At 40.0% G+C, this 16,246-nt stretch overlaps 1 protein-coding gene and 1 non-coding gene across 2 annotated transcripts in view; one reads left to right on the forward strand and one right to left on the reverse strand.

The window, feature by feature from the left end:
• The window catches only part of IGF2BP3 (insulin like growth factor 2 mRNA binding protein 3), a 140,835-nt gene that overhangs the window by 48,695 nt on the left and 75,894 nt on the right, over positions 1 to 16,246 (forward strand). The window lies entirely within an intron of this gene.
• Positions 13,509 to 13,616, reverse strand: LOC133097108 (U6 spliceosomal RNA). Its single transcript, XR_009701981.1, has one exon. It is a non-coding gene; the product is annotated as a U6 spliceosomal RNA (small nuclear RNA).

Raw genomic sequence — 16,246 nt, forward strand, 5'->3', positions numbered from 1 at the left:
CTCGTGAGAGATGAGCTGGTGCAAGGTGTTTGGGGAATACCAGTGTTTCCCTGTGACCCCTGGATGAGTGGTGTATGAGGCACGCATTTCTGCTCCTAATCTGCTCTCTCCCCATGTTTGCCGTGCCCTTGCAGTCAATGCCTGGACTTGTGTCCTGTGCTTCATAGTTCTTCTGGGATGGTCATCTCAAAGATCTCCATGCCCTTTATTTAAACTTTTTATTATGAAAAATATCAGACATAAACAAAAAGAAAGGCTAATATAATGACACTCAGTTTCAACCATTATCAATATATAGCCAGTCTCTTTTTTTTTTAATAACTCTAACCTCTTCATCCTTTCCCAGACTATTGTACATAAAGTACATCCTAGACATCACGTCACTTAATTCAGTAAATACTGAATGCATCTCTAAAAGTTAAATGTCTCCAAATTAGTTTGCTAGGGCTGCTGAACAAAACACCACAAACTGGGTGGCTTAAACAGCAAACTTTTTATCTCACAGTTCTGGAGGCTAGAAGTCTGATATCAAGATGTCAGCACATTTGGTTCCTGCTGAGGGCTGTGAGAGAAGGATTTGTTTGAGGCCTCTCTCTCTTCGGGTAGTTCCTTGGTTTGCGACAGTGTAAATCCAACCTTCACGTGGTGTTGTTGCTGTGTGTGTCTGTGTCCAAATTTCTCTTTTGTATAAGGACACCAGCTCTACTGGATTAGGGACCCCTAATCTAATGACCTTGACTACCTCTGTAAAGACCCTGTCTCCAAATACAGTCGCGCTGTGGTACTAGGAATTAAGACTCCATCCTATGAATTTTGGGGAAGACACAGTTCAACCCATAACAGTCTCTTTAAAAAATTCATGTATTAAATGAGTAGTAACTCTCACATATCAAATCTAATCATTCATATTTCCTTGATTATCTTTTTTTAAAAAATTATTTGAGTCAGGATCCAAATAAGATCTTTTTCAAGACATTTAATCAGTAGGTATGTCTTTTTTTTGGGGGGGGGTTGTGTAGTGTATTTGTTGAAGTTGGTTTATTCTGCAGAATGTTGCACATTCTTACTTTGCTGAACTACATCCATGTGTGGAGACTTACCATATTCCTCTGACCCTTGTGGGACTTGGATTAGACTCAAGTTCACTTTTGGTTTGTTTGCACAAGACAAAGTAATAGGTGGTGATGTATTCTTACATCAGGAGGTACATAATGTCTGTCTTTGGGTTATGAAATGCCATTGATCATTGCTTAGATTCATCATCGTGTGGCTGCAGGATGGTAATACTCTAATTCTACAATTTCTTCATGTATTAGTTGGAATGCGTTTGTAAAGAGGAACTTGTCCTTGCTAGCTATTGAAGTACTCTACTGAAGTACAGTTTGTGTAGGAGAGATAGGAAAAATACTTGATTCTTTCCACTTATTTACTATCTTATAAACATTGGGTGCCTTGGCATCCTACAAGGGTAACCAATGAGTTGTTTTTGTTTTTAAATCAATGAGTTTTTGTGTAACTATGAGCTCATGAGTTTAAACATACTTGGGTTTCAGAATTACTGGAATCATTCTTTTTTAAATTAACTAATTATTTATTCATTTATTTTTGGCCACGTTGGGTCTTCGTTGCTGCACGCGGGCTTTCTCTAGTTGCAGCAAATGGGGCTACTCTTCGTTGCAGCGCGTGGGTTTCTCATTGCGGTGGCTTCTCTTGTTGTGGAGCACGGGCTCTAGGCTCGCGGGCTTCAGTAGTTGTGGCACATAGGCTCAGTAGTTGTGGCGCGCAGGCTTTAGAGCACAGCCTCAGTAGTTGTGGCGCACGGGCTTAGTTGCTCCGCGGCATGTGGGATCTTCCCATACCAGGGCTCGAACCCATGTCCCCTGCATTGGCAAGCAGATTCTTAACCACGGCGCCACCAGTGAAGTCCCTGGAATCATTCTTATTGATACTGAAATTATCGTATCCTGAGAGGCCTGTCCTTTTGATGCTTCCTCAGTAGTTGATAGCTTCCTTGATTGTTGGTTTAAGAAATTCCAGGTTTGTCGTGTACATTTCCTGTTTCAAGGAGTGGACTCGGCCCTTTCTTCAAAAGGCCTGCTTTCTTGGGAAATGGTATTTAGAGATTACAGTGTGATCATGCTCCTCTTGGGACCACATGTGTTGGCATTTCCTTGGTTGTTCATTTTCTTTCTTTTTTAAAAATATTAATTAATCAATTAATTAATTGGCTGCGCCACGTCTTAGTTGTGGCAGGCGGGATCTTCGTTGCTGTGTGCAGGATCTTTTAGTTGCGGCATGCGGGATCTAGTTCCCTGACCAGGGATTGAACCTGGGCCCCCTGCACTGGGAGCGCAGAGTCTGGACCACCAGGGAAGTCCCGGTTGTTCATTTTCTTGGCAGCATTTATGCCCTCAGTTCCTTTCCCTGCAGGTTTTAGTCATGGTTACTCTTGTGTATTATTCCCCAACATGTGCTTCTCCATTCTTAAATGTGAACATTTCTGTGCACTCTTTGTTTTTCCTCTCTTAGAAGTTCCATTTGTTCCTACTGTTTTTGTTTTTGCTTTCTACTTGGAAGCAAACATTCACTTGAATACCCATTGAATTTAAGCTGTCTAAAACCGATTTTTTTTCCCTCTTGAATCATCGCTTTGCTTTCTCTGTGAAATTTAATATGACTTAGGTCATGTGGGCTTAGCCTTGAGGTTATCCTTCATTCTCCTCCCTTCATTCATTTGCTCTCTGGCCACAGGACACCTGGTGTCCTTAAGGTCCCCCCACCCCCACCCCATGCTGCCTTTGGTGCGCTTTCCTGTACCCATGGCCACCACCCTGTAGAGGAGTCAGTCGTACATCAACCATTTAAAGCATCTCACCAGCGGTAAATGGGAAAAACAGCCTGTAGGCACGACCAGCCTATGGAGGGGTGGCCATGGAGGGCTACTGTTGTGTGTTCTCAAGCTTTAAAATCATCTTTAGAGGTGCCTGAGCACTAATTTTAAGATTCTGTGTTAGTGCCAAGTTGTGAAATTGCTCTTTCCATTTCATAATCTGCAAATGAGTCCTGTAACTCTTCAAATGAAAACAATTGGTCCTTTCTGTCTGAATTACATTAAACTATCCACAACCACAAACAGATTACTTATGGTTGTAAATAGGAAAGGTCATAAAAAAAGAGGTTTCTGGTTTCAGCAGTATTCACTTGAAGGCATGGGAGATTAAAGAAGAAATAATTGGTAAATCTCTGTTTCTGGCTTTTTTTTTTTTTTTTGACTTAAACAAGAGAAGCTTATTCTCTCACAGTTCTGGAGTCTGGAAGTCCAAGATCAAGGTGTCAACAGGATTGGTTTCTTGCCTTTCTCTTTGGCTTTTAGGTGACTGCCTTGTCACTGTGTCCTCACATGGCCTATCCTCTGTGTGCACACATCCCTGTGTCTCTTCCTCTTTTTTTTTTTTTTAATTGAAGTAAAATTGTTTTACAATGTTGTGTTAGTTTCTGCTGTACAATGAAGTGAATCAGCTGTATGTATACCTATATCCCCTCCCTCTTGGACCTCCCTCCCACCCCATGCCACCCATCTAGATAGTCACAAAGCACCAATCTGTTTCTGTTTAGATTGGCGATTAGGAATAAGTGCGATCCCATGAATAAAGACTGAGAGGAAAAGAAGTTAACTACTAGGGGGTGGGAGATAATGTAATAGTTATCCAAACTTCAATGCTCCATGGCCAAACAGGCAAACAAAGTGACTTTTAAAAAACTTAGAAAATTTTTAAACTTTACATCTTTTTTCTGCACAGGATCCAATAGATCTTTGTTTTAAACTCTCAAGAGCCTTAAAAATACTTACCCTTGTTCTTTTCTGTGCAAAATGGTAACCTAAGTGTGAAGTAAGAGCCTTGTTGGCTTGATTGAGAACATCGAGAGAGAGGACCTTTGTCATTTTCATTGACAGCGTTTCTGATATCAGATACATGGTGTCTTCTCCAATACCACTTCTCCGACCCTCCAACAACAACTAGGTGTCCTACAATTCAATTCAATTCTGATACTAACTATCGGATTTAGTGTCAGACGCCACAGGTTAAGGGTTCCGTCTCGCAGGACTGCCCTCATTTCAGGTGCCAGGTGCAGTGGGATGCCAAGGCTTCTCACACTTGTGCCTGGCTGACTATAAATCTGGATGGAGGGTCCCACAATGCCCCCACTCCCCTTTGATAATTCACTAGAATGGCTCACAGAACTCAGGAAAAGTGCCTTACTTACTACTACTATAATTTACTATAAAGGGTACAACTCAGGAACAGCCAAATGGAAGAGATGCATAGGGTAAGGTACGGGAAAGGGGCGTGGAGCTTCCGTGCTCTCTCCACGTTTCCCGTTCTCCCCACATTGCCACATATTCACCAGCCCAGAAGCTGTCCGAACCCAGTCTTTTTAGGTTTCTATGGAGACTTCCGTACATATGTGTGATTGTTTAAATCACTGGCCATTAGTGATTAACTCAGTCTCCAGCCCCTCTCTTCTTCCGAGAAGTGGAGAAGTGAGGATGTAAGTTCCAAACCTCCAATCATGCCTTAGTCTTTCTGACGACCAGACCTTCATCCTGAAGCTATCTAGGGGCCCACTGAGAGTTGCCTCGTCAGAATAAAAGACACTCCTGTCACTCCTATGATTCAGGAAACTCTATGGGATTTAGGAGCTCTGTGTCAGGAACCAGGGGCAAAGACCAAATATGTGTTTCTTATGCCACAGGAGACTTATCTTATCCTCAGTGCCTGGCATCACTTGGCATAAAACTTTTCGAAGAATGAGTGGTAGAATAACAAGTTGAATTGTAATCATACACTTTATTCTAGAAGGGCATTCAGGTAATTTAGAAGAAGGCATTTATAAACCAAGTAGACTACCAAGTAGCACAAGTTGATAAAGGAGGCCAAGAAAAAAAAAAAACACCCCAAAACAAAAAACAAAAACTCTGGTGGGATCAAAGATGATTTAGGAATAAGGTTAAAAATCACCCTTGTGTCCTACACAGTACTTTGGGCTCTCCCTCTCCTCTCTACCTCTGCTTCTTGCTCCTACCTCTTGCTGCTGTTACCAGTTTATTATGAAGGATCCAAGTCAGGAATAGCCAAATGGAAGAGATGCATAGCGCAAAGTATGGGGGAAATGGCATGGTGCTTCTTGCCCTTCTATATGCTTCCCTTTTCTCTCTCCCTCAACTTTTTTTTCTTCCTGTTTTTGAAAGCACAGAAGTACATTTAAACAAAACAAAACTCCGAGTCCCACACTGAAGTTTTTACTTCTTGTGACGCCTATTAGACAGCAGTTGAACTGAATCAAATGTGAGTTTTATTCTATTAACACTGTGATGTGTACAATAGTGGATCAAACTCAGTGGATATCAAAATGAGGTGTGAGAGTTAACCTTTAATTTAATGGGACATTTGTGTCTCTCCCCCCCCCCCCGCCCCCCCACAGTGAGAGTTTCTTCTTTAAACAATAGTGAAGGGAATTCCCTGGCGGTCCAGTGGTTAGGACTCGGCACTTTAACTGTGGTGGCCTGGGTTCAATCCCTGGTCAGGGAATTAAGATCCCACAAGCCGCACAGCGTGGCCAAAAAAATAAAGAAACAAAAAACAAACGAACAAACAAAAACAATAGTGAAAACTTCAGTCTAAGGAGAAAATGAGTCAACTATTTCAAAATACTGAAAAAATTAAGAATGTTTAATTTACTCATATAAACCATTTAAGAACACACATAAAAGGACAAGCCCAGAAGGGCAAAAGTCAAAACACTAACAGTGGTGTGATAGGTTTGTAGGTAACTTTTATTTTTTTACCTTCTTCACAGGAGCTCTGTTTTCATCATTGAGACCCTTTTCCTTCTCTTTAAGGGGATTTAACTTAAATACTTTGACTGGAAACTAAGATTGAGTGTATTTTAGGGATGAATATAGGGCTCATTTGATAACCAAAATAGGGATAAGTTACTGAGCCCAAGAAGAAAATGGAGGGAAATAAGCCTGATTTTAAAGAAGAAGCTTTAAGATTGATGGTCAGGGACTTCCCTGGTGGTGCAGTGGTTAAGAATCCGCCTGCCAATGCAGGGGACACGGGTTCGAGCCCTGGTTGGGGAAGATCTCACATGCCGTGGAGCAGCTAAGCCCGTGTGCCACAACTACTGAGCCTGCGCTCTAGAACCCGCGAGCCACAACTACTGAGCCCACACGCCTAGAGCCCATGCTCTGCAACAAGAGAAGCCACCACAATGTGACGTGTGTGCACCGCAGTGAAGAGTAGCCCCGTCTCGCCGCAACTAGAGAAAGCTGCACGCAGCAACGAAGACCCAACGCAGTCAAAGATAAATAAATAAAGTTATTAAAAAAAAAAAAGATTGATGGTCAGGAAAGCTTACAATACTCTGTCAGATACAGGTAAACTACTAGATAGGAAATCTCTCTTAACATCCTTCAAAATAAATGAGTATTGAAATCCATTGGAAGTGGCATGCCATTCAGATAAACTGGGGGCCCCTTGTTTGTTCATCCTAGAAAAAGGGAGTCTTCAGGATTCAGACAGGACAGTATGTTATAGAGACTTGGGTTACAGGGTGAGGAAGATGTTAGTCTTGTTGTTTTTCTTTATGACTGTATCATGTTTTTTTTTTTTTTAAACATCTTTATTGGAGTATAATTGCTTTTACAATGGTGTCTATCATGTTCTTGGTGTCTTCCTGCCAACTAGCTTATTATAAAAAAAAGTATGGAATTAAATATGCTCGAAAATGGACTTTTTTGGGGGTAGAAATTTCTTTGAGTTTTAACATGTATATATTTGTGTTCTGCCATCGCAGTCAGGATATAGGGTAATCCTATTGCACCAAAAAAAACACCCCCATGATAACCTTGTGGAGTCATATCCACCTGCCCCTGCCAACAAATAAAGAGTTGGTGTGTGTCATATGATAAATATGTTTAACTTTATAAGAAACTGACAAACTCATCTCCAAAGTGGCTGTACCATTTTTACATTCCCACCAGTAATTTTTTTTTTAACATCTTTATTGGAGTATAATTGCTTTACAATGGTGTGTTAGTTTCTGCTTTATAACAAAGTGAATCAGTTGTATATATACATATGTTCCCATATCTCTTCCCTCTTGCATCTCCCTCCCTCCCACCCTCCCTATCCCACCCCTCTAGGTGGTCACAAAGCACCGAGCTGATCTCCCTGTGCTATGCGGCTGCTTCCCACTAGCTATCTATTTTACGTTTGGTAGTGTATATATTCCACCAGTAATTTTTCAGTGATCCAGATGGTCAGCATCATCACCAGCATTTGGTATTGTTGATGTTTTTTATTTTAGCTACTCTAATAGGTGTGTAGTGGTATCTCATTTTGGTTTTATTTACATTTCTGTAATGGCTAATGATGTTGAGCATTTTTTCATGTACTAATTATCTTCTGCATATTCTCTTTGAAATGTCTGGTTACCTCTTTTGCTACTTAATTGGGTTATTTTCTTATTATTGGGTTTTGAGAGTTCTTCAACTGTCGTGGATACAAGTCCTTAGTCAACTATGTGATTTGCAGATATTTTCTCCTGATCAGTAATTCTTTCCATTCCCTTATCATTTTCTTTATCAGAACAAAAGTTTTAAACTTTAATGAAGTCCAATTTATTTACTTCGACCATCCCCCCTTTTTGCATAGTACTTTTGGTGTGTTGTCTAAAAACTCTATACTTAAATCTAGCCTATGAAAGTTTTCTCCTGTTGTGAAGTTTTATAGCCTTTTGTTTTTTTTTTAAAATCTAAATTTATTTATTTAATTATTTATTTTTGGCTGCGTTGGGTCATCGTTGCTGCACGCAGGCTTTCCCTAGGTGCGGCCAGAAGGGGCTACTCTTCATTGCGGTGTGTGGGCTTCTCATTGTGGTAGCTTCTCTTGTTGCAGAGCACGGGCTCTAGGCATGCGGGCTCAGTAGTTGTGGCTTGCGGGCTGTAGAGCACAGGCTCAGTAGTTGTGACGCACGGGCTTAGTTGCTCCGTGGCATGTGGGATCTTCCCGGACCAGGGCTCGAACCCGTGTCCCCTGCATTGGCAGGCGGATTCTTAACCACTGCGCCACCAGGGAAGTCCCTAGCCTTATGTTTTACGTTTAGACCTATGATGCATTTTGTATTAATTTTTGTATAATGTGTGAGGCTTAGGCAGACACATTTTTTTGCATATCGATGTCTGGTTAATCCAACACAGTGTGTTGAAAAGACTGTCCTTTCTCCATTGAATTGCCTTTGCATTTTTGTCACAAATCATTTGGCCATGTTTGTGTGAATATTTCTGGATTCTATTCTGCTCCATTGATTTATATGTCTATCCCTTTGTCAATACTATACTTTCTTGGCTGCTGTGGCTTTAAATAGTAAGTCTTAAAATTGGGTAGTGTTATTCTTCTAACCTTATTCTTTTTCAAATTGTTATAGCTATTCTAGTTACTTTGCCTTTCCATATATATTTTAGAACCAGTTTTTGGTTCTAAAAATTCTGCTGGAAGTCAACAAGTCCTACATGTGTTTTGTGAGATTCATACCTATGTATTTAAATTGGGAGGGCCTGCTGTTATAAATGATTTTTTATTTTAAACTGTAAAGTACACATAAAATTCACCATACTAACCATTTTAAAGCATATTGTTCAGCAGTGTTAAGTATATTTACATTGATGCTAAACTAATTAGCTCTAAAAGTTTTTTAAAAAAATGTTTTGTTATATTTTGTTGGCTGCTCTGCAAGGCTTGGGACTTTAGTTTCCTGAGCAGGGATTGAACCCGGGCCCTGGAAGTTAAAGCTCTGAGTCCTAACCCCTGGACTGCCAGGGAATTTCCCTAAAAGTTTGTTTTCTTAATAGATTGTGTGAAATTTTCTACTTAGACAATCATGTCATTGCAAGTTGGCATAGTTTCACTTCTTTTCCAATCTGTATGCCTTTTGTTTCCTTTTCTTGCCTTGTTACACTGCCGAGTTCTTTGAATGAGAGTAGACATCGTTGCCTTTTTCTTACCCTTTGTGAGAAAACATCCAGTCTTTGACCTTTAAGTAAAATGTTAGCTGTAGGGTTTTTGTAGATGTCCTTTATGTGGTTGAAGATATTCTTTATATTCCTAGTTTGCTGACCATCTTTATAATGAGTGAATGTTGGTTTGTGTCAAATGCTTTTTCTGCATAAATTGATATGATCATACATTTGTTTTAGGCTGTTACTACAATGGATTACATTGTCCTTCAAATATTGAACCAATCTTACATTCCTGTGATAAATTCCACTTGGTTGTGGCGTTTTATTCTTTGAACATATTCCTTGATTCAATTTGCTCACTTTTTGGTTGACGACTTACTGTATTTCTCTTGATTAGGGATATTTGTTTGTAGTTTTATTTTTTTGTATTGTCTTTGACTTTGTTATCAGGGTAATACAGCCTCAAACTGTCTTGTGAAGTGCTTGCTTATGTGTTCTGGAAGAGGTTGTGCTGAGTAGGTGTTATTTCTTTAAATGTTTGATAGCATTTGCCAGTGAAACCACCTGAGCATAGAGATTTCTTCCTCAGAAGACTTATTTATTTTTTTTTAGCTCAAATTCAGTCTTTTAAAATAGTTACAGGGCTTTTTTGGCTATTTTATCTTGCGTAGTTTTGGTGATTTGTAGTTTCTGAAAAATTGGTTCATTTCATCCAAGTTGTTGAATAGAGGTGCATAAAGTTTTGCAGTATTCCCTCATTATGTTTTAATTGACTTTGGGGTCTATAGTGTTATCTCCTTTGTTCCTGATATTGGTAATTTGTGATCTCTTGCTCTCTCTCTCTCTTTTTTTTTCTCTCTCTCTTTTTTTCTCTCTCTCTCTCTCTCTCATCATCTTTGTCAGTCTGGCCAGAGGTTTATCCATTTTATTTATTTATTTATTTTCCTCCAAAGAAACAGCATTTGGTTTCATTGATCTTTACCTTCTTTCTTTCTTTTCATTGATTTTGCTCTTCAGTATTTTATTTATTCCACTTGTTTTGGGTTTATTTTGTGCTTCCTTTTGTTAGTTTTTTAAGGTGGAAGCTTGAGTTATTAATAGGAGACCTTTCTTTTTTTTTTAATGTAAACATATGATGCTATGAATTTCCCTTTAAAGCACTTAATCCCATAAATCTTGGTATATTTTTAAAATTTTTGTTCAGTTCAAAATATTTTCTGATTTCCCTTGAGACTTCCTCTTTGACCTGTGGATTTTTTTTTTTTTTTTTTTGGACTGTGTAGTTTAAATTTCCAAATAATTGGAGATTTTCTAGTTATCTTTTTGTTATTAACTTCTAGTTTAATTCCATTATGGTTGGTAAACATACCTTATATGTTTATATTTCCTTAAAATCTGTTGTTACTTGTTTTATATCTTTGTTTTAGACAGATACAGTATATCTTGGGAAATGTTTCATGTAGGGTAGCGTGTTTGTCCAGTTGGTTGATACTGTTCAGTTCTGTATACTTGGTGATTTTTGGTGTCTTGTTCCATCCACTCCTGAGAGTGGAGTATTGAAATCTCTCAGTATAATCATAGATTTGTCTATTTCTCTTTTCAGTTCTGTTAGTTTTTGTTTCATGTATTTTGAAACTCTGTTGTTAGGTCTGTATACACTTAGGATTGCTATGATGTAATGTCCTTCTTTATCACTGTTAGCTTTCTTTGCTCTGAAGTCTACTTTGAGATTAAATACCACTTCAGCTTTCTTTTCATTAGTGTTTGCATGATATCTTATTACATCATTTTTTTACCTTGAGGTTATTTGTAACATTATAGTTTGAATGAGTTTCTTAAAGGCAGCACATACTTGGGTTTTGTAGGCTCATTATTAGCATCCTTAGTCTCTACCTACTAGATACCAGCAGCTCCCTGCCTCCCCAAGTTGTGATCATCAACAATGTCAACAGACGTTGTCAAATATCCTCTTGGGGACAACATAATCCCCAGTTGAGGACCACTTTCCTGTAAGTAATGTGTTATTTTTCTCTGGCTGCTTTCAAGGTTTTTCTTTGTCTTTGATTTTCAACAGTTAGTTTCTGATATGCCTGGAGATAGATTTCTTTGGGTTTATCTTGTTTGAGGTTGTAAACGGAAAGAACCTAGTTTTCCCCCTGTGTTGGGAAAAACCCAGTTCTTTCCTATTATGTGTTTTTTTTTCCTGTGTGTCTCCTTTATTACTCAGAACACTTCACTTCTGTCACTCTGGTCACCCAATGTGTGGAGATGTTTCCCTTCAACAAGCAATCCTCTGCAACACCAGCTGGGTGTCCTACAATTTTAACTGAATTTTTAACACTTTCTACCTGGAGATAATGTTAGGTCCCACAGGTTAAGGGCCTCTGGTCTCAGTAGTCCCAGAAGACTACACCCTGCCCTCACCTTGCATGTGTCAGTCACAAGCCTGGGTTATCATCACCTGTGCTTCTGACCAACCAGCTATAGATATAGATAGAAGGTTCCAAAGACCTCGCTCCTTGGGTTTGACTGATTTGCTAGAGTGGCTTACAAAACTGAGGGCAACATTTACTTACATTTACCAGTTTATTAAAGGATATAATAAAAAATACAGATGATCAGCCAGATGAGATATATAAGGCGAGGTCTGGGAGAGTCCTGAGTGCAGGAGCTTCTGTCCCTGTGGAGTTGGGGTACATCACCCTCCCTATGTGGATGTGTTCACCCACCTTTAAGCTCTCTGAACCCCCTACTCTTGGGATTTTATGGAGGCTTCTTCTTGTAGGCATGATCAATTATTAACTCCATTTCCAGCACCTCTCCCCTCTCTGGAGGACAGGGGACGGGGCTGAAAATTCCAGGCTTCTGATCATGGCTTGGTCTTTCTGGTGACCAGCTCCCAGCCAGGAGCCATCCAAGAACCTACCTAGAGTTTCCTCAGTAGAACAGGAGATAAACCTAGTGCTCTTATCACTTAGGAAATTACAAGAATTTTAGGAGTTCTGTGCCAGGAAGAGGAGGGGTTGAGGCTGGGAGACCAATATATGTATTTTCTATAATCTCACAGGGGTTCACTGAACTTTTTCAATCTATAGGTTTATATCTTTTGCCAAATTTGGGGAATCTTCAGTAACCATATATATATTTTTTAACATCTTTATTGATGTATAATTGCTTTACAATGTTGTGTTAGTTTCTGCTGTATAACAAAGTGAATCAGCTATATGCATACATATATCCCCATATCCCCTCCCTCTTGCATCTCCCTCCCACCCTCCCTATCCCACCCCTCTAGGTGGTCACAAAGCACTGAGCTCATCTCCTGTGCTATGCGGCTGCTTCCCACTAGCTATCTATTTTACATCTGGTAGTGTATATATGTCAATGCTACTCTAGCTATCTATTTTACATCTGGTAGTGTATATATGTCAGTGCTACTCTCTCACTTCACCCCAGCTTACCCTTCCCCCTCCCCGTGTCCTCAAGTCCGTTCTCTCTGTCTCCATCTTTATTCCTGTCCTGCCCTTACGTTCATCAGAACCATTTTTTTTTTAGATTCCATATATATGTGTTAGCATATGGTATTTGTTTTTCTCTTTCTGACTTACTTCACTCTGTATGACAGACTCTGGGTCCATCCACCTCACTTCAAATAACTCAATTTTGTTTCTTTTTATGGCTGAGTAATATTCCATCGTATATATGTGCCACATCTTCTTTATCCATTCATCTGTCAATGGACATTTAGGTTGCTTCCATGTCCTGACTATTGTACATAGTGCTGCAATGAACATTGTGGTACATGACTATTTTTTTGAAATATGGTTTTCTCAGGGTATATGCCCAGTAGTGGGATTGCTGGGTCATATGATCGTTTTATTTTTATTTTTTTAAGGAACCTCCATACTGTTCTCCATAGCGGCTGTATCAATTTACATTCTCACCAACAGTGCAGGAGGGTTCCCTTTTCTCCACACCCTCTCCAGCATTTATTGTTTGTAGATTTTTTGATGATGGCCATTCTGACCAGTGTGAGGTGATAGCTCATTGTAGTTTTGATTTGCATTTCTCTAATGATTAGTGATGTTGAGCATCCTTTCATGTGTTTGTTGGCAATCTGTATATCTTCTTTGGAGAAATGTCTATTTAGGTCTTCTGCCCATTTTTGGATTGGGTTGTTTGGTTTTTGGTACTGAGCTGCATGAGCTGCTTGTATATTTTGGAGATTAATCCTTTGTCAGTTGCTTCATTTGCAAATATTTTCTCCCATTCTGAGGGTTGTCTTTTCATCTTGTTTATGGTTTCCTTTGCTGTGCAAAAGCTTTTAAGTTTCATTAGGTCCCATTTGTTTCTTTTTGTTTTTATTTCCATTTCTCTAGGAGGTGGGTCATAAAGGATCTTGCTGTGATTTTTGTCATAGAGTGTTCTGCCTATGTTTTCCTCTAAGAGTTTTATAGTGTCTGGCCTTACATTTAGGTCTTTAAGAAATACGGAACGCTTCACGGATTTGTGTGTCATCCTTGCACAGGGGCCATGCTAATCTTCTCTGTATTGTTCCAATATTTAGTATATGTGCTGCCGAAGCGAGCACTTCAGTAACCATTTATTCAAAGATATGTTCAGCAAATATTTTTCCTTTTTCCTGTCTTTCTGAGATACCGATAACGTGAATTAGGCTTTTGGTATTTTCCCACAGGGCTTCGAGCGTCTGTGCATTTTTTCTCTCAGTTGCTCAGATTGAATAATTGCTATTGATCTGTCTTCGTGAGCAGTGACAATTTCCTTTGTTGTTTCCAGTCTGCTATTTTGTTCATCCAGTGAGTTTATTTAGGGTTATTGTGTTTTGGTTCTAAATTTTTATTTCTTTTATACCTACTGTTTCTTGGACATTTTCTTTCTGTTCTTTTCAAGAGTGCTCACCCTTTGTGGAACATTTTTATAATAGTTTCTTTAAAGTCTGTCAGATAATTCCAACATCTGTGTCATTCTTGGCATTTGCATTTGTTGATTACCTTATCCCCTACGACTTGAGATTTTCCTAGCTCTTTATATAAGTAATTTTGGATTGTACCTTGAACATTTTGAATATAATATTATGAGACTCTGGATCTTGGTTCAGATCCTATGGAGAATGTTGATAATTTCATTTTAGAATACAATTTGACCCAATTGGCTTCAGGCTGCAAGTTGCAACCAGCCTTCTGTGGATTATGGTTCCAATCTCACTTCATTTTTGAAGCCTTTGAAGTACTCTTTGGATCTGTCTCATGTGTGTAGTAGCACTCAGTGGTGGCCAGTTTGGGACCTGGGTGATGATCTCTCCCACGGTTCTGCTCTCAAAGTCTTGGGTGTGCTGTTTGTTTTCTGATGCAAGCATGTGCATATTGGAGCTAAATCCAGGATTTCCTAAACAACTTCATGCAGTTGCTTTCCTGAGCTCCTCCCTTTGCATGATCTGATTATTACTTTGATTCCCAAGGGCTTCTCTTTCTGGTTCTTCAGCCAGAAAAGATAGGGCCTCAGTTACCCTGCTTGGTTGTGCACTTCTCATGACTGCACTCATGTCTGGGGCTAAGTGGCAGGAAGACAGGGGCAAAAAAGCAATAGGATTCAACCCACCCCCTTGGAACCATAGTTCTTCCCCTTCATCAGAGTTTTAGGTACCCCTTTCCTGGTCTTCAAGCCAGAGCTACAGGACTTCTCCTCGAGTTCTGTCTGTGCTCAGTAACAATTTCCAAGTTTTAAACTGCCCCAAGTCCAGACTGGGGCATACCAGAGGGAAGAAGGGCAGACTAAATCATCTCACGTTTGGTGGTACTTTAAATTCCCCGCTCCACCTGCTATCATCTACTTTTCTTTTTTTAAAAAAATTAATTTATTTTTTTTAAATTTATTTTTGGCTACGTTGGGTCTTCGTTGCTGCACGTAGGCTTTCTCTAGGTGAGGCGAGTGGGGGCTACTCTTCGTTGCGGCATGCGGGCTTCCCATTGTGGTGGCTTCTCTTGTTGTGGAGCACGGGCTCTAGGCATGTGGGCTTCAGTAGTTGTGGCTCGCGGGCTCTAGAGCGCAGGCTCAGTAGTTGTGGTGCACAGGCTGAGTTGCTCCGCGGCATGTGGGGTCTTCCCGGACCAGGGCTGGAACCCGTGTCCCCTGCATTGGCAGGCGGATTCTTAACCACTGTGCCACCAGGGAAGTCCCTCATATACTTTTCAGAGTCTTCAAATAGTTGCGTCATACATTCTGTCCAGATTTTATCATCATTCCATGGGAGAAACAGGGTAGACTATCCCCACTCAGTTTATAGTTTTCTTGTTACTTTGAAATTTCAAGAGGTGAAATTATCTCTTGAGAAATAAATGATATTGAATCATTTATTTCTTTTTTTATATTTTAATTTTTATTTATTTATTTATTTATTTATTTTTGGCTGTGTTGGGTCTTCTGTGCGTGGGCTTTCTCTAGCTGCGGCGAGCGGGGGCCACTCTTCATCGCGGTGTGCGGGCCTCTCACTGTTGCGACCTCTCTTGTTGCGGAGCACAAGCTCCAGACGCCCAGGCTCAGTAGTTGTGGCTCACGGGCCCAGTTGTTCCACGGCATGTGGGATCTTCCCAGACCAGGGCTCGAACCCGTGTCCCCTGCATTGGCAGGCAGATTCTCAACCACTGCGCCACCAAGGAAGCCCGAATCATTTATTTCTTAAGAATAGAGTAACTATTAAGTAACTTGCTTTAAGGTTTTTTTTTTTCTCATAGGTAACCCTTGGTTGAATTAAGGCTGAGCAGGCACTTAGCTATCATTTACAGAAAGAAGCTTGTATTCAAACTGTCCATGTGATCCAGTACTGAAGATGTGTGTGTAATGCTAAAAGAGAGATAATTTCACATTTAAATTTATAAAAGCCTTCATTTTTTGCTCTTTTCCTATTGCTTCCCACCTCTGACATTAATGAACAAAATATTCAGGGTTAACATATGGGAGGGAGAAGTCCCCAGGCAGGGGGTTTAGAACAGTAAACCAACTGGGAATGGCAGGGCACTCTTAATCCTGTTTCTAATTTTAGCATCAGCAACCAGAGAGGCAGGGTTGCCTCAGTACTCGGGGTATTTTTTTCCCTTTTGTACTTTTGTATTGCTGAATGGCCTACTTGGTCTTACCCAAAAATACAATCTTACTATTTAGAGTTATTCTCATGTGGGGATGAGAAAGGCTGTAATTTTCTGT

Source organism: Eubalaena glacialis, chromosome 8, assembly GCF_028564815.1.
Source record: "Eubalaena glacialis isolate mEubGla1 chromosome 8, mEubGla1.1.hap2.+ XY, whole genome shotgun sequence".
Classification (NCBI taxonomy): domain Eukaryota; kingdom Metazoa; phylum Chordata; class Mammalia; order Artiodactyla; family Balaenidae; genus Eubalaena; species Eubalaena glacialis.